Below are 23,771 nucleotides of genomic sequence, written 5' to 3' on the forward strand. Positions count from 1 at the left end.
CCCTACTGGGAAATTTCACTTTTAGTTTTGGGAAATGTCAGTTACTGGTGATGGGAATATCAGAATATTTAAGCAAAGAAAAAAAGAATCTCTCCTCTCTCATATGTGTTAAAAATAGTCACAGGGTATTTTTCCCTCTAAATTCTGAAAAAGGGGGAAAAAAAAGCACTTTTTGGACTAACGTTAATGAGGGAGTATTTTCCTAAGGGGAAAACCTTTTTAGAAAATTAGAAGAAACAAAGAGATTTAAAACTGCAATCAGTTCTAGCAGAAGGAGGGGTGGGCCAGAAGGCATCTGTCTGTCCCCTTTTTCCCTGGCTCCCTCCCTCTGGACAGGCGCACAGGGCCATCAGGGAGAATGGCTCTGGCTGCAGGCAAACACCCCCTTTTCCCCCTTCAGATCTGCAGGAAGATAGCAGAGTAAGTCCCTGCTCTCTAAAACTTCCTGGGGGCTTGGCCTCTTGAACCTGCTTACCCCGCCCCCAGTCAAGTCAACTGAAATTCAAGCTTGCTCCTGAGCCACACCTGAAAAAAACCTTCCTTTTAGTGCTCTGCCTAAAAACATTGGCAGTACCAATACTGATTCTCACCTTGTCTCCCTATCGTGCCCTCATCCTGAACCCAGCCCACGATTAGCTCCTGGCCTTGGTGACTCTGCACAGGGAAAAGCTGATCTTTTGGCCACCTCTGTTCCAAATGTTCCCATTTTGTTTCTTTCATGCTCCCTTTCCTCAATCACCCACTGCTGTGTTGTTCCCTTCGCCCAGTCCAGGAAAGGGCCACAGGACTGACAGAGACAGAAGAAAAGATGCAAAGGCAAAATATTTTAAAGGTGGATATATTCTCATTATTCACTTATAGAGGCCAAATTCAGCAGATGACTCTGAACCTTCACTTGACTGATGTGCAGACAAACATCAAATGATGCTTAGCCTATTCTTCCTAATTTGTAGTTGCCTAAGAATTTAAGGTTATGGTCAGACCTTTGATAGAAAATAAAGAAACAAGTCAATGTTATCCAACAGGATACAACCAAATTCTAAAAAGATGGTTTATGAGTGAATTCAGAATATGTCTTTTAAATATTGTTACAGTTCTAAATAATCATGTGAAGCGACATTAAGAATTTGTGCAAAGAATCAGTAATAGTATTAATGTAGGGGGAAGGCAGTATCCCATGTCTTTATTTAAAAACTTTTTTACTTACTGCTTCTTCTTTTTTTTTTTTTTAAGACAAAGTCTCACTGTCTCCCAGGCTGGAGTGCAGTGGCATCATCTTGGCTCATTGCAACCTCCGCCTCCTGGGTTCAAGCGACTCTTGTGCCTCAGCCTCCCAGCTGGGATTACAGGCGCCCACCACCATGCCTGGCTAATTTTTTGTATTTTTGGTAGAGACGGGGTTTCACCATGTCGGCCAGGCTGGTCTACTTGCTTAATTTCTTAAAACAAATGTACTCTTATCTCTGCCATTTTGCTATATCAAAGTCAATATAATGATTATCTTTCAAAGCCTTTTTATAATATTGCTATTGCACAGTTTTCGACTCCTTGAATGAAAAAGGCTTGGATAATAACTGCTGAGGAACACTTAAAAATAATGATTCTTGAATTTACATGTCTGTCTTCTGCAAGAAAAATTGGACAAAAGTGAGAAATTCAGTTAATCCATAAGTATTTTTTTTTGCCCACAGTTATAGTCCATATTATCCTAGATGAGATTTGAGGGAGGTTCTGCTCTTGTGGAATGTGTAGTCAGGGAACAAACTAAATGCTCAGAGATGGTAGGTTTGGGGTCTTCAACCCAACCCTGTTGACTACTATTGGGCAAATCTGGGCAGGTTTTATGCCCTTTTGAAACTTCAGTTTCCTTATCTATCAAATGGAATAATAATAGTACCTGTCTTCTAAGTTTAAGAGAATTCAGTAAAATGCAAATGTCTATGAATTGCTTAGAATAGTGCCTGGAATTCAGCGAACCCTCACAAAATGCTACGTATCAACTAGTTGGGAATCTAATTCTAGAAGTCATGCATGTTATGTCAAAATAAGTGAACATTTAGAGTTTTATAGATAAACTTACAGTTTACAGAAGTTTGCTTACATTTTTCATCTTTTCTTTTTGGTCAGCGACAGAGTTGAAACCAGATGGGATATCACACAATTACAAACCCACGAGTTTTCCTGTTACTTTAAGGTAGGTGCCTAATTTGGGAGTATGTGGGTAGAAGAAACCAAAAATGTTCCTTTGGATAATACCTGAAAACAGGGGTTACCGATTTGGATTTTCAGAACAAACAGCAAAACAAAAGCTCAGGCTCTATCCACAGAAACAGTGTTTTTTAGGGCTTCCGAGGATTCTTTGACCTTTGCTTTAGGAAACATGAACAACCTTACATTTGATTGGTGAATTTTCTGCTGGTGTTTTTTTTTTTTTTTTTTTTCCAAACCATGTTCCCTGCCTGAAAGCTAAACCTATTTATGGTGAGCGCTGTTTTTTCAATTAGGTTTATTTTCATTTTCCCATAGGCCATGTTAGCTGAGAACTTCCAAAAGTTTATTTTTCTTCTCTTTGCTTTTTATAATGGTTTTTAAAATAAAATATATAGCACTTATCTATAGATTTTCTCTGGAAATACTCATGTCTGAAATAAGCTTTTTTTCCACACCTTTAACACCACGTCATAAGAGCTATTCAAAAATGCCTTTCTGAATGTAATTGTTGTCCATTTCTGTGGCAAACTCTACGAGAGCAAGGATCGCGTCCGGTTCGCCAGCTTTGTGAAATATCTTGTGCAAGCTGACGCTTAGCAAACAGTACTTAAGAATGATGATCTGTTTGTGACTCGGCTTCTCCCAAAAATTTTCAGCTGGTTATCAGAAAACATTGTTTAAAATTCCAAGCTTAGCATTAGTAATATGTTTTCTCCACGAGGTCCCTGATTTGGGGTGAGGGGTGGACTGAAAATGAAAACCCACATCACCTTTCTAATAGTTGTGTAACGGAAAATATTCTCTGGTGAAAACACTCCAGGCGAAAGCAAGCCTTAGCTCGGAATTCCCTCCGCGGCCGGCGCCTCCCCTCTGGGGGCCTGGCTCGCAGCCCGTGGGGACGAGGGTCTCACGTCCCCGGGGGACTGAGGGCTGCTCTGGGTGAGGATGGGAAGGCGGGTGCCGCTTCCGAGGGGTCCTCTCGCCAAGGGAGAGAGCCCTAGGCCCGTTCCCGGGGCGCTGCTCTTCCCGGGCTGGGGTGGGCTGCAGCGGCGGCAGGACCTCGCCCCCTCCTGGCCGCCCGCACCCCCGCGCCTCCTCCCAGCGCCCGGTGTCCCACGGGCCTGCCGCGGTCCCCGCCCGCTCCGGCTCCCGCGACTCCCTCCCCCAGGCAGCTGGGGCAGGAATTCGGCTGGAGAATCTGGCCTGGGCACCCGGCCCTGGAGGGCTGGACTGGTTCGCCCAGGGCCGCGCCCTCATCCCGGCTCCTACCCGGCTCCCCGTCCCGCGCTCCCCCCCGCTCTGGCTCCCCCACTCCTTCCCCTCTCCCGCCGGCGCTCCCCGCGTCTGCTCCTCCCGCTCCCGCTCCCGCGCTCCTTCTCCCTGCCCCCCATCCACGCCGTCGCCCCCAGTCTTTCTTCCTGCCCCAGCTCCTCCCCTGCGCCCCTTCTCCCTGCTCGCCTTCTCCCTGCTCCCCTCCTCCTCGCCCTTCCTCCCCTGTTCTCCTCCTCCCCTGCTCCCCTCCTCCCCTCCTCCCCTGCTCCCCTCCTCCCCTCCTCCCCTCCTCCCCTCCTCCCCTCCTCCCCTCCTCCCCTCCTCCTCTCCTCCCCTCCTCCCCCGCTCCTCTTCCCGGTTTGCGGAGCTCCCACGCTGTTGCTATGGAGGCGCCCGCGGCTGTTCGCGGCCAGGCGGGAGCTGCCCTGGGGCCCCGGGGACGAAGCAGGGACTCTGCCCAAGGCTCGGGCGCCTCGCCCCACTGGGGCCCAGGAACAAAGCGCGCCCTCCCCCACCCCGGGAGTGCGCTGTGAGACCCTCAGGCGTCCCGGGCCCCGAGGCTTAAGACCACCGCGAATCTGCTCGCCCCCAACCTCTGTGGGCAGGACCCCTGGGGCCGGGGTGACAGCTGCGCTCTACCGCGCTACCTTCCTGGCCCCCCGAAGATCACTCCCGCTTGCCCCATCCCGGAGGTGTCACTGGGGCCGGGGGACGGCCAGATGGCCCCATTTAACAGGACTGTCCCTTTTGTTGGGGGCCGAAGCAGCGTCCAGGCCAATTTACATAGGAAAATGGGGTTTGTGTCCCCAATTCAGTGCAGTGCCCCGACAGCTGGTGGCTCTGTCATCATGTCAGGACCCCACAGCATGATGTTTAAAGTGGCTTTATCTGTGCAGATGTGTGAGTGTGAATAGCAATTGATTGGGAACCAGTAGCTACTAGGTCTGGCTTGGAGATATTAAGCGTTCACAGAGGAAATTTTATCAGCCCGGTCACCGAATAAGAGCCTAGACGGGAAAAGGCCTGCTGAAGACTTCTAATGCTCTCCTACAGTACAGACCTTTTAGCTTATCGTTTTATTCAGAAGTCTAAAAAGCCAAATTGTTTGGGTCTGAGGAGGGCTTTGAAATCCTTAACTATTTACAGCTTGGTCGTTGCTTGTAAAAGTTGTGAGGCTGAACATAAAAACGGTTTAAGGAAGACTGCTAAGACTTAAAAAAATGATGAAAGATCTAATCTAATTCATTTTATTGAACTACTTTGACTCAGCTGGTTTGTGTCCAGAACGATAGCCTGTAATAGGCTGAAAGTTATCATTTGTTTAGTTTGGAATCAGTAGCTTAAACATGTGTACTTAAATTGCAGCATGTTAGAACAGGGAGTAACTTTCTTATTTTATTAGTGAAGAATTTGAGGCTCAGAGAAGTTAAGTGATTTTCCCAAGATCACACAACTCTGTGAGATATGATCTAAATTGTTCAAATCCATACAGGACAAAGGAAGAGGACATTTGAAAAGACAGTAGTTTTAGAAGCCCTTGAAAATACCTCCATCAAGAAGCTCTGGATCTGCAAGGGGTGGGGGCTTTTGAATTAAAAAAAAAAAAAAAAAAGAAAAGAAAAGCAGCAGCTACTCTTGCACCTTTCCCCCAGTACGCTGGAGCCACCAACAGGTAACTCCCTAGAAGACAAGGGATCCAGAGGAATTTTTTTCCTGCACCTTTATGCATTCATCATCTTTGGCTGAGACTGTATTGGAAACAATTCTAGCCACTAAAATTTTCTGGAACTGTGCTCTGGGACTAGTGACTTTGTTTCCACAGAAGCTATCATTTTATAACAAAGATAGAAAGTATAATATATGTTTAGGATTTGTAGGAAATGGGAAATTGAAGCTAGGCTGGGAACTTCTTAGTCCCCATTTTTAGGTAGGAGGATATAAGGACTATTATGGAACCTGCATTCACATTACCAGAGGGTAGGGTAGTTAATTTGGAAAGACTTTTTTGTTTCTTTTTAGACAGGGTCTCACTCTGTCACCCAGGCTGGAGTGCAATGGTACGATCATAACTCGTTACAGCCTTGAATTCCTGGGCTCAAGTGATCTTCATGCCTCAGCCTCCCAAGTAGCTAGGACTACAGGTGCTCACCACCATGCTGGCTTACTTAGGAAGGGATTGGAGCTCCCCAGAACAACAGCATTACCTACCTTTACAATAATTTAAAAGTATCTTTGAAAGATGGTCTTTTTCTTTTTTTTTTTTTTTTGAGACAGAGTCTCACTCTGTCACCCAGGCTGGAGTGCAGTGGCACAATCTCGGCTCACTGCAAGCTCCGCCTCCTGGGTTCACACCATTCTCCTGCCTCAGCTTCCCGAGTAGCTGGGACTACAGGCGCCCGCCACCACATCCGGCTAATTTTTTGTATTTTTAGTAGAGACGGGGTTTCACTGTGTTAGCTAGGATGGTCTCGATCTCCTGACCTTGTGATCTGCCCACCTCGGCCTTCCAAAGTGCTGAGATTACAGATGTGAGCCTCTGTGCCCGGCTGAAAGATGGTCTCTTTACATCAAGAAGTGTATTGGAATAACTCTATTGTCCAAATTTCCCAATAGACTTCTATTGGCTAAACCCCCTGCCTTTAACCTTAAGTGAATTTATAATGATTTAGGAAAGAATGCCTCTGGGGAAAGTTTTAATTGAGCTGTAGTGAACAATAGGATGCCACATTAAGAAGAGAATATTTGAGTTTGCACACTGCACTTCAAACATCAGAAAGAACAGGGATGTGTAACTGGGTTGGAACTGGAGAAGGGTGTTCATTTCTGCTCTGCTTCTCACACCAGAACACATTAGCAATTTTTTTTGGCTCATATTTGTTTGGGTCCTGGATGAGAGTACCAAATACATAATGGAGGCACCAGGTAATGAACATAAGAACCTCTCAATCATTGGAAAGAGAGGTATCTTTAGAGTCATTAATAAAGTGTTATATTTTAAAAATAACTGTATACAAGGAAGGTATTTGAAATTGACCCCAGCATCACCACTACCACGCAGTACCCTCTATTCCCTTTACTGTTTTCTTTTCTTTTTCTTTTTTAAAGCACTTGTATTGGTTAACTACCAAGGTATAACAAACAGCCCCCAAACTCAGCCTCACACAATGACCATTTATTATTTTAGCTCGTGCATCTGGGGTCCACTGGAGGTCAGCAGATCTAGGCTGGGCACATTGGGTGGCTCTGCTTATGTTGGCTGGACTCATATGTGCATCTGAGAGTCTCCTGGGGCTCTGAGTGGGACTGAGGAAGCTTTGCTGAAGCAGCTCTGCTCTGTATCTCTTATCTCGTTGGACCAGCAGACCAGCCTGGGCATGTTCTCATGGCAATGGCAAAACAGCAAGAAAGGCCTTGGAGTCATGAAAGCCTCTTGCTTCTCTAGAATAAATAGCCAGGAGCAGGCATGCTGTCATTTCTACCTCATTCTGTTGGTCAAAGCAGGTCACATGGCCAACCTCAAAGTCAAGGGAAAGGGGAAAAAGCCCCACTCACTGCAGAAAACATGACAAAGGGAATGGAGAGAGGGAGAATGAAGAGTTAGGGCCATTAATGCCATCAACCACAGCACTTGCCACTATCTAACTTACATATTTTGCTTGTGTTTGTTCTCTTGCTGCTAGAATGTAAACTCCCTATTGGTATGGACTTTTGAGGATATATTGCTATATCCCCAACACCCAGAGCAGTAGCACATTATAGATGTTTAATAAATATGGAATGAATCAATTAGGAGGATTACATTAATTATTTTGGCTTATGCAGGAAACCAACACTGCTTAAGATAGAATGTAAGTTTACGTTAGTTTATCCTAAAGTGATCGTATAAATCTTTTAAATTTTATTTTATTTTTTTAAACAGAGTCTCACTCTGTTGCCCAGGCTGGAGTGCAGTGGCACAGTCTTGGCTCACTGCAACCTCCGCCTCCCAGGTTCAAGCAATTCTTATGTCTCAGCCTCCCAAGTAGCTGGGACTACAGGCATGCACCATGCCTGGCTAATTTTTTTATTAAACATTTTTAGTAGAGATGGGGTTTTACCGTGTTGGCCAGGCTGGTCTCAAACTCCTGGCCTCAAGTGATCTGCCTGCCTTGGCCTCCCACGGTGCTGGGATTACAGGCATGAGCCACCATGCCTGGCTGATGGTATAAATTTTCTGATTTAAAGATCGTTACCCATATTTGTAGAAAGTGCTGGCTATTTAGAATAAACATTTCTTAAACTTCAAACAAGTCTAGATTTCAAAATGGTTTAACACTTCCCTAGAACATATGAACAGGTACCATATAAAAGCAGATTGATTTTATGGGCAGAAAATTAGAAGTAGGGAGAGGGGGAACTTTACGCGTATTTTGGCAGAAAATATATTACTTCTTCCTATATGGAAATAATACTAATATAATCTCAAGCTTTCAGAATTTGAATCTGAAACATTCTCAAGACTTTTGGATTTGAGCTATTTCAACAGGTGTGGGATACAGTATATAACTCACCCAAATCACTTTTTTTAGGCTTTTTGGATCCACAGAAATTCACTTACTTCTGTCCTTTCTCTGTCCCATTTTACCTAATCCAGAAGACAGCTCAAAGGAGTTTTCTTCAGGTCATGCTTTCAAAGGGGATTCCTATGCAATGTATGGTTTTTAAAAAAAATTTCCTTGGAATTTGAATTTGTGCTGCCATTTTTTGACTGTGACAGATGATGAGGTAGGAGATAAAGTAGGCGTTAATGCTCCGTTACGTAAAGGGGAGTTTTGTATATGTCCGTACTTAGCAACAGGCTAATTTGGGACTCCTACGAGACACCCAAGTCTTGAACGCTGGAGTATATGAAGTTTCAGCATGCCAAGTGACTAACTCCTCAGATAGGCATCTTTTACACCTGAAAGCAGGGTTCCAGGTGGATATTTTATTTTGGATAAAAGGGGAACCTGGAAAGTTAGGGGCCCAGACACATTCTGGATTGTAGTTGTTTCTCTCTCTCCAGACTACTGAATAGAATCCCTACAAACAATGAGTATTGCAACTTATACATTTAAAAGGTTATAAACATTTCTCAGAAAGGTTTCATTTACCAATTTACATGAACATACTTGCCCTATTGTTATTAAGACCCCCCAAAAGGGTTTAACTAGCTTCTTTTAACTTTAGCCTTTTGGGCTGGGAGTTTGGAGAGGGTCTTCGGTTCATTCATTCAGCAATCATTCACTGAGGGCCTACTGGATGCACCGAGTGCAATTAGACAGAGCCCTTGGCCCTAAGACACTCACAAGTGCCTTAAGATTTACAAGTCAAGGGGCAATTTCAGCACAGGAGGATAAGGGCTAGATTGGAAAAAGGATGCTGTGAGGGTTCAGAGGGAGAGGTGCCTAGGGACATCATGGGAGGCAAGGAAAGTAAACTAACATTGGTCGTTGTTTGATGCCTTCTGATTTGCAGAAGTCCTTTTACATTCTTTCTCTCCTCTCATCCTGACACTAGCCCTCCCTGCAGGCCAGGGCAAGGTATCCTTCCTATGACCCTAATATTCCTGTGTCAGGCTGAAGGATATACAACCTCAACATTGTACACTTTGTAAGGGATTTAACCTGCATTCACATCTGGGTCTGCTGGCACAAAGGAGCCTGGTGGATCTTGGGCAGAACAGCTCCTGGGCTCTGGAGCTGGTGTCAAGGAGACGCCTACCTGCAGTATCAGGATGAAGGTAGGTGGAGCCAGACAGGAGATGCTTGAGGCCTGGGAAGAAAAAGCCAATCAGGACAGAGGTTTAGGGTTGGCTGCAAAATGTGTTCTCTGAACAACAAACAAACAACACTAAAGGGAGACCAAAGGAGAAAGAAAAGAAGAAAGACAATAGGGCCCATTGAAGAACAAAATGTGTCAGTAAGGTCAATAGGCCAGTAAGGCCAAACTGAAAAATACAGGGAATGGCAAACAGTAGCAAATTATTCATCACCCCACTTCTCATTCGCAAATGAAGATATCTTTCTAACAGAGCAGGTGTGAGGATAAGAGGCAACAGAATTAAAGACTGTGTGCTGATGTCATCTCAGATGCTCAGGAACTGGGACAACTCCTAAATGTAGGTGTGGCTGTTTCACTACACATAGTAGAAAGTAAAAAATACTTCTTCTTTTTTTTTTTTCTGGATCAAATTCCAAGGTATGTGTACTCTTTGGGTCTTGGAAATGAAATTTTGAATATGGCAGCATATCTCTTCTCAGTTATGTGTGGGTTCCCTAGTCCCACAAAGTTATGTAAGGCCTACAAAGCAGGTACCTACAAAATTAGGATGACAGATTCAATTTCCAAAGTCAGTGATTTTACCATCTCCTAAGTACAGCAAGAGCTGCAGCTGAACTCAGACTCTGGTTCAGAGTTTGCTGTGTGCACTCCTCACAGGGGGTGAACATCAATTGGAATGGGTGCCTTTGGTGATCCTCAGCACTATTCACAAACGTTCTGAGTCTCTCCTTCCAAGCATGTGGGAGGATTGTACTTTTTGTCCCCTTAAGGCTAGGCATGGGATACCCTTTGGCTGATGAAATGTGTTCATAAGTAATTTGTGTCACATGTAAGCAGCCTTTAGTTAGGAGCCTGGCCACAGAAGCAGTGAAGCATTTACTTTTTTAAGACGGAGTCTTGCTGTGTCACCCAGGCTGGAGTGCAGTGGCGTGATCTTGGCTCACTGCAACCTCTGCCTCCTGGGTTCAAGCGATTCTCCTGCCTCAGCCTGCCGAGTAGCCGGGACTACATGCATGCGCCACCATGCCCGGCTAATTTTTGTGTTTTTAATAGAGACAAGGTTTCATTATGTTGGCCAGACTGGTCTCGAAATCCTGACCTTAAGTGATGTGCCCGCCTTGGCCTCCCAAAGTGCTGGGATTACAGGGGTGAGCCACCGCGCCCAGCCCGCCATGGAGCATTTAGAGATGGAGCCTCTGTCAGCTGGGCTTCCTGGATGACTCAGATGGGCAGATAGTCCCTGACACCTGCATCACACACATAGCAGACACAAGAAATAAATCTTTTGCTGTGCTTCACTGCTATTATTTCCAATGATTTCTGCTGCATAACTTGGCCTATTTTGACTGATACATTCGATATTCTAGGCCTGCTTTTTTTTGGCGGGGGAGGAGTGCACCGTTTCTGGAGGTACTGCAACTCCAGGTTGATGAGTGGGGTGAACGGAGCGAGCTCCTATTCCATCTCCCTGCTGCAGAAATACACTTAGTATATTGTGCTCAGATAGAGGACATATCAGATATTAACTGATAAGAACAGATACTATACTTGATCTTAGCCAAAGGCCAAAAAGCAATGAGCCTTTTTTTTTCAACTTAAGGAGGAGAGAGTTTTTGTTAGTTTCTGTTGCTTCTTTTGTTGAGGAAATAGGAGGATAGAAGGGCCAAGAACAGTGGAAGGAGATAGCATGTGCCTGTTCTCCACCTGGGCCCGCAGTCTAGTGTAAAGTCCCAGTGGATAGCCAGCAGTGACAGCAGGAACAGGCAAACATGGGTGGATTTGTTACAAGACATGCCTGAGACATCACTCTGGAAACTCCCAGAAATGACCAAGGGAGATTTGGGAAGAGTGGCTAAGGTCCTGGTGTTACACTGGAGGTGCTAGGAGCTACTGTCATTTGGAATTAATATGAATGTGACCTTATATGTATACATAGGCTTGGGAGGCATGGGGACAGTGAGTCAGATAATAATTCAGCTGCTTTAGTTCATCGAGGCCTGGCGCACGTCTGCAAACCTGTGACAATATACACCTATTGATCTTTCTGATTGACTGTTGGCCTTACGCTCTGTCATTTCTCCACATGGACTACTTTTATCTGCAGTATGGATCAGTGTATATTTTCTTTAGCAGTTAAACTGAATGTATAAAGTATTAATTTTGTGAGGAAGAAAACCAAAATGTTTAATTAAAAAGCTGGTATAACTTCTAGACTTCATCATGGGACCGATTTTCCCTTTTTTTTTTTCTTTTTTTTAAATAAAATAGTTTTCTTTTTGGGAGAGAGGTGTGAAGTGTTTTGCTAAACTATATTTACCTTGTCTATGAAATGACTTTAAGGAAGCCAGCAAACTCTCCCAAGGTAGATTTTATAAGGGGTGAAGGATGTTGGAAAGGAAGAAATAATAGAAAAACTGTTATGAAAGCAAAGATATCTGTGTGATTGCAAATGGTACAAAAAATAGGAACTTTTTGTTATGATCAAACTGAAGTTGAATTGCGTGAGGCTTTCATTTTAACACCCTGCCACAAACCCACAAATTCAGCTGTGCTACCCAGGAAATGTTATTTACAATTTACCCTCACCTTAGACTCTCTGACCCTTGAAGACACCTTATAGGATTGGCTGCCCCTTTCTCTCCCCTCTAGTTTATCATCTTTGCCTCTGTCTTTAGGCAGCAGCAGAGAATTTCCTGGTGACACCTGCTTGTGACCCTGGCTTTGAGAATCCTTAATTCTTCTCCATCTGCTTGGATCGATAGCTAAGGCAACCCTGGACATCACAGTTTGTGCACAGTAGAACCATCCATTTTCCTCTTGAAAAATCGTGTAAAAATTGGGAACAATGTCAACATGCAAAATAGAATTTCTTCTTTGGATAGTCAATGGCAAATTACTTTTGTTACTATTACATTTCTTTCAAATATTATAATTTAAAAATGTATAAAACTCTTTCAAATGAAGTAACTCATTTTTTTACCCCAAAATGGTAAAGTCCAATTGAATATTATTATTCCTCACTTTATTGACTAGGAAACAATCTTGCTCAAGTTTACCAATTGGTAACAGAAACGGAACTCACACTCGGAACGTCACACTTTTTGGCCATCTTCCTCTTTCTTCATTTAAGGGTCATCGTTAAATAATTAAAGGGTGGCATTTTTTTTCTACAATATTTTAAAGCTTCAACACTGTTATTTTGCTTCTATTCAAAGGAGTAAATAAAAATTTTTCCACTTTGAGGTAAAGTACAATGGAGTGCTCCTTATGCATGAACTGCTACATCTCCCTGAGAAACATCTCTCTTTCTCACGTTGGCAAAGCAAGCCTGTGCCTCTCTGAAGCACCTTACAAATTCACCCAAAGATCTAGCTGCTGAAAAGAACTTATGTACAAGCAGATAGCTGTGATGTGACAACTTAAGATACAAATATTAATCAAAAGAAAAGTAAATAAATAGTTGCCTGTATGTTACTTCCTCCAAACCCTACCTTATTAGACCCAAAAATAGCAGCAGTAAAATATTAACAGCAACCATTTACTGAATGTTTAGTCTAGGGCCAAGCCAAGCAGGACACTTAGCCCCATGTCCAGCCGCTGTCATTTAATGCTCAGTATAAGCCCGCGATGTCAGTGCTATCCTGGCTTTATTTTACTGATGAGGCGCTGAGGCTTACCTAGCTTGGGTAACTTGTCCAGGTTTTATAGCAGGCAAGCAGCTAAGCGATATCTCCACTCACACCATTGACTTTATTCTTGTACAAGAGGAAATCTCATTTCATAAAGAAAAGTTTCCCACAAATAAAATCAAAATTCATCCAAACCAGAAATAAGCTGAAGAAGTTGAGGGGTCATCTAACGGAGTTCTGCTTTGCTCATTGGAAACTGACTTCAGTGGAGACTTGTTAATCATCAGTTTTCCTAGAAAATTAATTTGCTTTGCAGCAAAGCCTTAAGACTGTGTGTATTAAATGTTACAGCTAAGCTAGACCCTTCAGCTAGTCACAAACTGTTCAGTTTAGAGGGGGAAAATGGTAAATTAAGAGAAAGCAATGGGAAACATTTTTCACTGGAAGAAAAGCGAGCCACATAATGTATGATTTTTTCTAGCTACAGGGTCTTGACCCTTTGGGGATGTTGAAAGGAATAAATGGATTGATTGAGGAAAGGGAAAAACAGCTTGTGGCAGATTAGATGGTGTTATGATGCCTGCCCCTGACTTCTTCCTGCCAAAATGAGATTCATTAAAGAAAACTCTTAAGTAAATTAAAACTCTGCTCGCCAATACCCTCCCCTCCAGATGTTAACAACTGTGGTTCGTTTGACGACATGGCTGTGGGTAATCAGTAGAAACATTTCTATTAAGAGGGATGATGAGAAGCACTGGGAAATATTTTATGTATTTTTGACCAAAAATGACCAAACAGCTGGCTGATTGATGACTTCTGGTATCAGGAACCCGAGACGCTGTCACTTTGTGAGCAATTGCTCATGAGTTCAGTTTGGCCATTCCCGCACCAACAAGATGCTGTTATTCCCTGACTTATGCCTATGGTGAAAAGGTGGCTTAGAGAGAAGCAGAAGGGAGGAAACTTTGGCTCAGAGAGTGTCAGGCTGCTTGGTGAATTGCGCCATTTCTGGACTTATCACCAGGGTAGTGTATGTTCTGGGATACAGCAATGGTTCTTCCTGTGGGTATTTCAGTTTATGGCAAAAACAGAACTGCTTTTGTCAAATTAGAATCAACTTCCTGTCCTGCTGCATGTGTGTATCTATCTATCTATCTATCTATCTATCTATCTATCTATCTATCTATCTATCTGTTTACCCATCTAACTATCTCTATAATGGAGATATATCTCCATTGGAATAGCAATCAAAGGACACATCTGGTCAGCAGGCTTATTAAATGACACAGTTACTTCCTGGTGTAGTGGGTTGGGGGCTTGCACCTGGAAGAAGGCAGAGTAGGTCACACACCTGTTGTCATCTCCCTAATGCTGAAGGGAAGTTTAGAGTGCCCCCTTCCGTCACCTAAATTTCAGGAAATAGGAATGTTGATGTGAGCCAAAGGAGTATTCATTTGCTTGAATTTTTTTGTCTTTTTTTTTGAGACGGAGTCTCGCTCTGTCACCCAGACTGGAGTGCAATGGCGCAATCTCGGTTCACTGCAACCTCCACCTCCCGGGTTCAAGCAATTCTCCTGCCTCAACCTCCTGAGTAGTTGGGATTACAGGTGCATGTCACCACGCTCAGCTCATTTTGTATTTTTAGTGGAGATGGGGTTTCACTTTATAGGTCAGGCTGGTCTTGAACTCCTGACCTCGTGATCCGCCCACCTTGGCCTCCCAAAGTGCTGGGATTACAGGCGTGAGCCACCGTGCCTGGCCTGTGCTTGAATTTTTTACCAGATTGTCAGCTCCTTAAAAACAGGGACTTGTTAGTTATATTTGCAACCTGTAGTTGGGTGCTTGGATCATAATAGGAGCGTAATATATATTGTAAATGAATCAATAAATGAATGAGTTTTGGCCTGACTTTGAAATGGAGGAGGTCACCTTTTTCACTTACTTTGAAATGCTATGGTCAGACGGGGTTTAGGGGTGCTTCTTCACAGAGAAGTGTCCTCCCCTAGAAGACCAAGTGTGTCCAGGATGTGCACAAGAGGGGAGGAGGAGTGGATGGGCTGCTTTGCTCAGTCTGCTCTGGGTGTTAGGAGAGAAGGAGCCCTCAAGGAAGAAGGGGCTAATTTGTCCTGAAGCTGACCAGAGACTGAAGCTCCAATTCAGTGTTCTAGGCAGTCACTGAACCTTAAATCTACTGGGAGTATTAAACAAACAAACAAACAAAAAACCCAACCAGGATCCCACCTCAGGCTAATTCAATGAGAACCTGGGGCAGGTGATACTCGAGGGAATGAGGGCTTAAAAAAATCTCTAATATGCAGCCAGAATTGGGGGCTGTGGCTCCAGTTCAGTGGCTCTCAGCTCGTTGATATGTCAGAATCACATGTTAAAAATATGTATTAATAGATACTATCCCCCACATCCAGAGGTGGGATTTAGGGGGTCCAGGTGGGGTTCACACTTCTGTATTGACACATTTTGAAGACCATCAGGATTAAGACAACACTTTGGCTCAGGATTTCACCTTTCAACGAGCAATCTAGGATGCTTGTTAAGAACATAGATTCCTGGGTTTGCCCTAAATTTACTGAATCAGACTCCTGAAGAGAGGAGCATGGGATTTGTAGTTTTAAAAGTGTGATTCTCATGATAAGGGAAACATTACTAGCTTGTGTTTCTTAAGTATTATCCCCAGACCAGCAGTGCTGGCAGCACCTGGGAATCAGAAACTCTGGGGTGGGACCCAGCAGTCAGCTATTGAACAAGCCCTGCAGATGATTCTGATGCCCACTGCAGCTGGAGAACCACTGCTCTAGTTCTCTATTTTTTCAAGATATGGGCCCCAGACCAACAGCACTGGCACCACCTGGGAGCTTGTTAAAAATGCAGACTCCTGGCCTCACTCCAGACCCAAGGGGTTAGAATCTACATTTGAAGAGGATCCCCAGGTGATCTGTATGCACACTAAAGTTTGAGAAGCCCTGCTTATACCCCAAATAAGTACCACTTTGCTGTGGAAATCATCAAGTGTAAGCTCCTTTAACAAGAAGCAAAATCTAAAATCGATGTTTCCCTTTAAGAACAGAAGTGGCTTTAATTCTAGAGAAACTGTGAAGCAAATCACTTGGAACTATTGGAACTATACTACTAAAACAAATCCCTGCGTTGTGTTATTAATTCAGCTGAAGTGAAGGATTCAAATACAATTAGATGTAAAGTGCTTTTTTTTTTTTGGAGACAGAGTCTTGCTCTGTCGCCCAGGATGGAGTTCAGTGGCGCGATCTCAGCTCACTGCAACTTTTGCCTCCTGGGTTCAAGGGATCCTCCCACCTCAGCTTCCCTAGTAGCTGGGATTACAGGCATGCACTACCACACCCGGCTAATTTTTGTAGAGATGGGATTTCTCCATGTTGGCCAGGTTGGTCTGGAACTCTTGGGCTTAAGTGATCCACCCGCCTCAGCCTCCCAAAGTTCTGAGATTTGCAGGCGTGAGCCACTGCTCCCGGCCAAAATTACGTGTAAAGTTCTAACCTCTGTCCTGTATTATTTTGTCTTTCCATAGTTTCCTAGTTTCATATAGAGTGTGTCAAAGTATTCTACTCCAGAGCCTGACTTTACACCTTTGGAATACAAATTTGTGGCACACATACACACACACACACACACACACACATCTATTAGATTAGTTAGGGTTCTCCACAGAAACAGAACCAATAGGATATATATAGAGAGAGGCAGAGGGCAGTGGGGAGGTATTTTAAGGAATTGGCTCACGCAGTTGTGGGGGCTGGCAAGTCTAAAATATGCAGGGCAGGCAGCAGGCTGGAAATTCCAGCAAGAGTTGATGTTGCAGCTCAAGTCTGAAGGCAGAATTCCTTCTCCTTAGGGGACCTCAGTGTTTTGCTCTTAAGGCTTTAAACTGATTAGATGGGGCCCACCCATATTATGGCGGGTAATCTGCTTTGTTCAAATCTACTGATTTAAAAGTTAATAACTTCTAAAGAACACCTTCATAGAAACATCCAGACTGATATTTGAACAAACAACTGAGGATGTGGTACGGTGAAGTTGACACATAAAATTAACTCTCTGTCTATACACATACACACATATACATCTATATGTTTATAAAACATTTTTTGAATGTTCTAGAAAGTCATAAAATATGCCTATTATCAGAGCTAGTGATAATTCGTAAAGTTCATCTATTATTACTCATTCTAAATGGGTTTTTCCTCTGTTTTATTTTCCCTTTCATTTCCCACCTTTCATTAAACTTATGTTCAGACAGTATGGCCGGGCGGGTGGCCCATGCCTGTAATCCCAGCACTTTGGGAGGCCAAGGTGGGCAGATCACCTGAGGTCAGGCATTCGAGACCAGCCTGACCAATATGGTGAAACCCCGTGTCTACTAACAAAATTTAGCCAGGCATGGTGGTGCATGCCTATATTCCCAGCTACTTGGGAGGCTGAGGCAGGAGAATTGCTCGAACCCGGGAAGTGGAGGTTGCAGCGAGCTGAGATCACGCCACTGCGCTCCAGCCTGGGTGACAGAGCGAGAACCCGTCTCATTAAAAAAAAAAAAGAAAAACAACTTATGTTCAGACAACATAAAATCTTAGGATAACCTATGGCACTCCAGATAGCTGTCACAATTGCTTGTCCTCTCATAACTTTCAATAACAAATTTGAATTAAGTAAATAATTTTTGACAGTTGCAACTTAAAACACACACAGTGAATCTTATTTTAAACATTGCCGCTGAGGTTTAAGTAAACTTGGCCTCATCCCACAGTTAAAGGCTTGAAGCAGTCAGAAGTTATTTTTACTCTCTTTTCAAATTATCAGCCTACCTTCCTCACTCTTTATTGACCTCGGCTTTTGTGTCCATAAGCGCCATTTAGGTATGGCCCTTGCTATACAAAATGACAACCCCAGACCAGGCAAAAAAAAAAAAAAAAAAAAAAAGGGACAGCTGTGCTGGAGATAGATGCCAATTAATTTTGAGGCTTTTTTCTTTAGTGCATTATTATTATTATTTTTGAGACAGGGTCTCACTCTGCCACCCAGGCTGGAGTGCAGTCGCATGATCAGGGCTCACTGCAGCCCTCCTGCAGCCATCCTCCCCCCTCAACCTCCGAAGTAGCTGGGACTACAGACACGCACCACCATGCCCAGCTAATTTTTAGTATTTTTATTAGAGATGGGATTTCGCCATGTTGGCCAGGCTGGTCTTGAACTCCTAGGCTCAAGTGAACCGCCCGCCTCGGCCTCCCAAAGTGCTGGGATTACAGGTGTGAGCCACTGCGCTTGGCCAATACATTATTTTTTAAACACAAAAAATGATTTCTGTATGATAGTATAAAGGTCATTTGTGTAGGCAAGATTCTGAAGATATTGTGGTTTTGCACGGCCCAAAGAGAGAAAAGGGGGTTAATTTATAAGGGAATTTCTAGGTGTGGCCCCGGATAGCTCCTTGGATTTTTGCTTGCATGTGTCTTAGTTGTGTCTTAGCTGTGCTTAGCTAAGGGATTTAGCTATGCACGTGAGTCACTTTAGACCTCCACCGACGTTGAAATTACTGGGTACCAAAAGTCATGCAAACACTCTGGAAATGACAGTGATTCCAGAGATGCATTTGGCCACTGTTTGTTTAGGTGGATGATGGTATCAGGTGGGACTCTCACCTGTGGCAGAATCTCATCCAATTTAAGGAGAAATGAGGCTTTGATGGAAAGTATCATAGAACTGCTGTGCTGCGAGACTGAGGGCAGCTGCAGACACTTGGGGACGGCTCCTGCATCCTAGGATTCGCTTATCCCTGATCATTCTCTCAGGCTCCTCCATAAGGTGGGATGGCTGCTGACCAAGCTGAGGTTACATGAGTATAGCTTAAGATCAAAGAGGGAACAGGATTTCCTATTGGCTCCAGAAGAAACATCTCCCTAGTTGAGTCACAAGCTCATCCCTAGACCATCACAGCAGGTAGGAAGAAGGTTCCGCCAGGATTCCAGTCCAGGTCAGTTACCTTGCATGAATTTGTTCCTAGAAAAAGTGGGGACAAAGTTGGGCTGGGCAGATATAAAACAAAACTAGTAGAGTTTAAGAATTCACTTGTTCATGGATTTTAATCACTCTCTTGGCAGTCTCCTTCTTCTATGAGGAAGTTTCTTACCCTTCTATAAGAGGTTTTCAGTTTTTTGTAGTATGCCACCAAGGCAGCCATTTTTGCTTATGGCTGATTTTTCATGCTCCATCTTGTATTTATTTCTTTTCCTTGGGGAACTCTTGCTGTTATAGCAAGGTGTTCTATTTGGTAAGTATTGGGGTTCTGTTTGGTTATGGTGTAATAATTATCTGGCATATGGTATAATAATAATTTTTTTTTTTTTTTTTTTTTTGAGACAGAGTTTCACTCTTGTTGCCCAGGCTGGAGTGCAGTGGCTCGATCTTGGCTCACTGCAACCTCCTTATCCCAGGTTCAAGCGATTCTCCTGCCTCAGCCTCCTGAGTAGCTGGGATTACAGGCGCCCACGACCACGCCTGGCTAATTTTTTGTATTTTTAGTAGAGACGGGGTTTCACCATGTTGGCCAGGTTGGTCTTAAACTCCTGACCTTTGGCAATCCACCCACCTTGGCCTCCCAAAGTGCTGGGATTACAGGCTTGAGCCACCGCGCCCGGACTTATGATAATTATTTTTAATGGCTTCGTTGAGTAAGTAGATGTTCTTGTACCAATCTCTTGGACACTTAAATTATTTCTAATTTACTCTCTTCCAAATGTGGCAAGATGGGATTTTCTTTTCTTTTCTTTTTTTTTGTCCTATTGGAACCTTTTATTCTGTTTTGTTGATGCTTAAGGAAAACAGCTTTGCCCATAACTCACTGTGGCCTGGAGTTATGACACCAACTTGTATTTGGCCAATTAAGAAAGAGGCTAAGCTGCATTCTTCTTAGAAGGTCTATTCAGTTGATAAATGGCACTTAATTGATTTTTTTTGCATATAATCTTTAACAAGAACTCATAAGTTGCATTGATTATGCCCCAAGAAATAAGGGACCGATGGTAATTCAGATGGGCACCTCTGAAAAGATTTATCAGTTTTCTGTCCTGTTCCAGCCAGATTTTTTGGAAAACCTTGGGGAAAGACTGAAATTCCCCACCAATCTGAGACCATATGTGAGTTTTTACAACATTAATTGGAAAAAACAAGAATCCCAACATGGCACCCAATAGACCTCCACAGATAAAATCATTGACCAAATGAGCACTGTGAGTCGTTTCGGTAGGCAGATGCTCCTTAATGGGACCTCGAAGGCCGAAAAACAAGACATTGCTGAGTCCATTCCAGAAAAGAACAGGCACCAAGCCTCAATAATACTCTCCAATTCTGTGACATTTCAGTGCCTTGAAAGCCTGGTAAGTGTTGGTAAATGTGTGATGATGCTTGTGGTCTTGAAGCAATGTCTGAACTCTTTCCAGTGGAGTGAAAATTGCTTCTGTTGTCCCTGAAAGCACTGCCGCCACACCATGGGCTGCAAACTCTGAAGCACTGACATGTTTGTGGAGAAGGCAGGATAAATCCTTACAGAGACCAAACATAAGTGCAAGTGTAGTTGTCTTCTGCATCAATGGGGGAAGGATTCCATGATACAAGTTTCAAAATCCATCCCTTCTCAACTGAAGTATTGCATCATGAGTTTTGATGCTATACAGCTGTTGTCAAAAGAGGACCTTCTGAATGGGATATGTGATTGCGATGTTTTTGAAGGCTGCGCAGCAGCCACACAAATAATGCTTCATTTCACCAACATTTGTAATATGAGGTGATATATCTTGTTTTGAAGATGTTAGTATTGGCAGCCTCTTTTCATGAGCTTCTGAATCCATCATGTTGCTTAAGATCTTTCTTTTTCATGAAGGACTTTTTTAAACCTGTAACATCATCTGAGCCTGGAGTTTGGCAGGATGATAGCTTTTTGATAATGTTCCCAATTTCTTCCACTGTTATTGTTCGTTAGGTTCTCTCTTCTCGAGTCAATTTTGATAACTGGATTTCCGTTCTCCAGGCGTCCATTTCCAAGATGAGATTTTCTTTTACCTTCACACCCATTTTTTCTTTCCCTTTTCACCTTCTGTGAGAGAAGATATTTTATAGACAGAATGAAGAGAACTGTTAGTAGAATACTTTAAACATTTGCTATGAGAAGTAGTCGAAGTCAGAAAGAGAAAGGCTTGTTTTTCTGGTAATTGTTCTCCTCTGAAGAATCTCAAAGGCGAATGCTTCCCCTGTGAAGCATGGTAAGGACCTGCTACTTCTGTCAGGTTGGAGATGCTTTCACTTTATGGGTAATGCAAGAAGAAACACGTACTCTGGAGGAAAGGAAGAGGACATTTTTTTAAAAGACAAAGAAGGAGGGAAAACGTAGAAAAATATTTTTGGAAACGTATTCATGGAAGAATCTGGATGGACAGTGAGGGTTTTATGGTTTCACAAAATACAAACTAGGCTGTGTGTGGTGGCTCACACCTATAATCCCAGCATTTTGGAGGCCTAGGTGGAGGGATCACTTGAGCCCAGGAGTTCAAGACCAGCCTGGGCAATGTAGGGAGACCCCTGTCTCTACAAAAAATACAAAAATTAGCTGGGCGTGATGGTGCCTGCCTGTAGTCCCAGCTACTCAGGAGGCTGAGGTGGGAGGATCACTTGAGCTTGGCAGGTTGAGGCTGCAGTGAGCCAAGATCATACTCCTGCCTGGGCACCAAAGAGTGAGACCCTGTCTTAAAAACAAACCAAATACCGATAACTTAAGCATTGAAAAAATATGGGGCTGGGCATGGTGGCACAGGCTTATAATCCCAGCACTTTGGGAGGCCAAGGTGGGAGAATCACTTGAGTCCAGGAGTTCGAGACCAGCTTGGGCAACATAGTGAGACCCCGTCTTTACAAAAAATAAAAAAATTAGCCAGGCACAGTGGCTTGTGCCTGTCGTCCCAGCTACTCCGGAGGCTGAGGTGGGAGGATTGCTTGAGCCCGAGGAGGTTGAGGCTGCTGTGAACTATGATCACACCAATGCACTCCAGCCTGGGTGACAAAGTGAGACCCTGTCTCCTCCACCACAAAAAAAAAAAAAAAAAAAAAAGGAAAGAAAAAATATGGATAGGTCACAGGATTTAAAAATAAATGCATGAACTAGACTTAGAGCAGAAACAGAGAAGTTTCAGAGCTCCAGTGGGAAGGAACTAATGGCCATTCTCCAGCATTAGGCCCTCAGGATAAATTAGCCTCAGTCTCTGGTTTAGCTGGGCTTGGCCAGGGGAGGTCAGGGTTCTTGGACAGTCACTTGTAGCCTGTGTACAATGGCAGAGGGGTAATTGCTCAAAGCAAACTCAAGGTGTTGTCACCAGAAGAAAGGGGAATGAATGCTGGCCAGGTAAAAGCAACAGTTGTCCTCTACAACGTCTGGATGAAAACTGAGGAAATATGTTCACCATCTTCTGGGGCCCATTTGCCTTTGTGATGGGCCATTACATAAGCATACACACATAGCATTACAAAAAATAAAGGATTGCTTTATTTTTTGTAATGCTATGCTTGAGTACAGGCAAAACTATGCGATTACATGAGTAATGTGGTAATGAAGATCATTTGCATTTCTTTTGTCTTCTTCTGAGTTATTTTCTGGGACAAAATTCTCAGGCATGGAATTACCAGGTCAAAGGGGATGATTATGTTTATGGCTACACTACTTCAATTCTAAATGGAAAATAAATGACAGCAAAGATATTCAAAAGAGGGCAAGGAAAAATAAAAGTGTTGGGCCCTAATTTTGTCAACCATGTTTTGTAAAGGATACAATAAGAGATATGGAATAATAGTTAAGGTTATGAGATAAAGGAGTAATATTATTAAATAACATTTTGGGAGTGCCAGTCAAGGGAAAGATCTCAATCTCGATTGTTAGGTGCTTTAGATTTTGAGCAACAGAGATACCCTCAGTTTACTTTAGTTGATGACCTTCCTTCCTTCCTCTTTCTCTCCCTTTTCTCTCTTTCTTTCTTTTGAGACAAGGTCTTGCTCTGTTGCCCAGGGTGAAGCGCAGTGATGCAATGACAGCTGACTGCAGCTTTGAACTCGGGGGCTCAATTGGTCCTCCCACCTCAGCCTCCTGAGTAGCTGGGTCTACAGGCATGTGCCACGATGTCCAGCTAATTTTTGAATTTTTTGTAGAGATGAGGGCTCCCCATGTTGCTCAGGTTGGTCTCGAACTCCTGAGCTCAAGTGATCTTCCCACTTCAACCTCCCAAAATGCTGGGATTACAGGTATGAGCCACAGCCCCCGGCTGGTAGTTTCTTTTTAATACAAATTTTATTTTGAAGGAGTTGACTGAAAAGTTGCAACTACAGAAAAGAAACCTCTTTCTTTTTGGTAACCATTTGAGGGTAAGTTGCCAAACTAATGCTTACCCCCGCTGAAAACTTCAGTATTCACAAGGACATTCTCCCACATCACCATAGCCCACTCATCCAAGGCAGGAAACTAACACTGATACATTTCTACCATCTAATCCTCAGACCCAGTCAAGTTTTGCCAACTGTTTTAAATGGTTAAAAACAAAACAAAACAAGTTTGGAGTCCAGCATTGGATTTAAGTGTCATCTCTTTCCATCTGGAACACTTCCACAGTCTTTCCTTGACTTTCATAAACTTGATACTTTTGAAGAATACAGACAGTTATTTGATTATTATGAAAGCAATACTGTGTTTTCCTCATTGCCTCCTATCAGGGAGCACACAATGTTGATTTATCCCATTTATTATGCTGTTTACTTGATCACCTGATTTAAGGTGGTGCT

At 43.4% G+C, this 23,771-nt stretch overlaps 1 non-coding gene and 1 pseudogene across 1 annotated transcript; both read right to left on the reverse strand.

Annotated features, from left to right (window-relative positions):
• Positions 1-10,673: 10,673 nt before the first annotated feature.
• On the reverse strand, positions 10,674-10,862 carry LOC112134841 (U2 spliceosomal RNA). Its single transcript, XR_002916185.2, has one exon. It is a non-coding gene; the product is annotated as a U2 spliceosomal RNA (small nuclear RNA).
• An 8,584-nt stretch (positions 10,863-19,446) lies between these two features.
• Positions 19,447-21,031, reverse strand: LOC100459905 (mitochondrial nicotinamide adenine dinucleotide transporter SLC25A51-like; annotated as a pseudogene).
• Positions 21,032-23,771: the final 2,740 nt, after the last annotated feature.

This window comes from Pongo abelii, chromosome 7 (assembly GCF_028885655.2).
Source record: "Pongo abelii isolate AG06213 chromosome 7, NHGRI_mPonAbe1-v2.0_pri, whole genome shotgun sequence".
NCBI lineage: Eukaryota > Metazoa > Chordata > Mammalia > Primates > Hominidae > Pongo > Pongo abelii.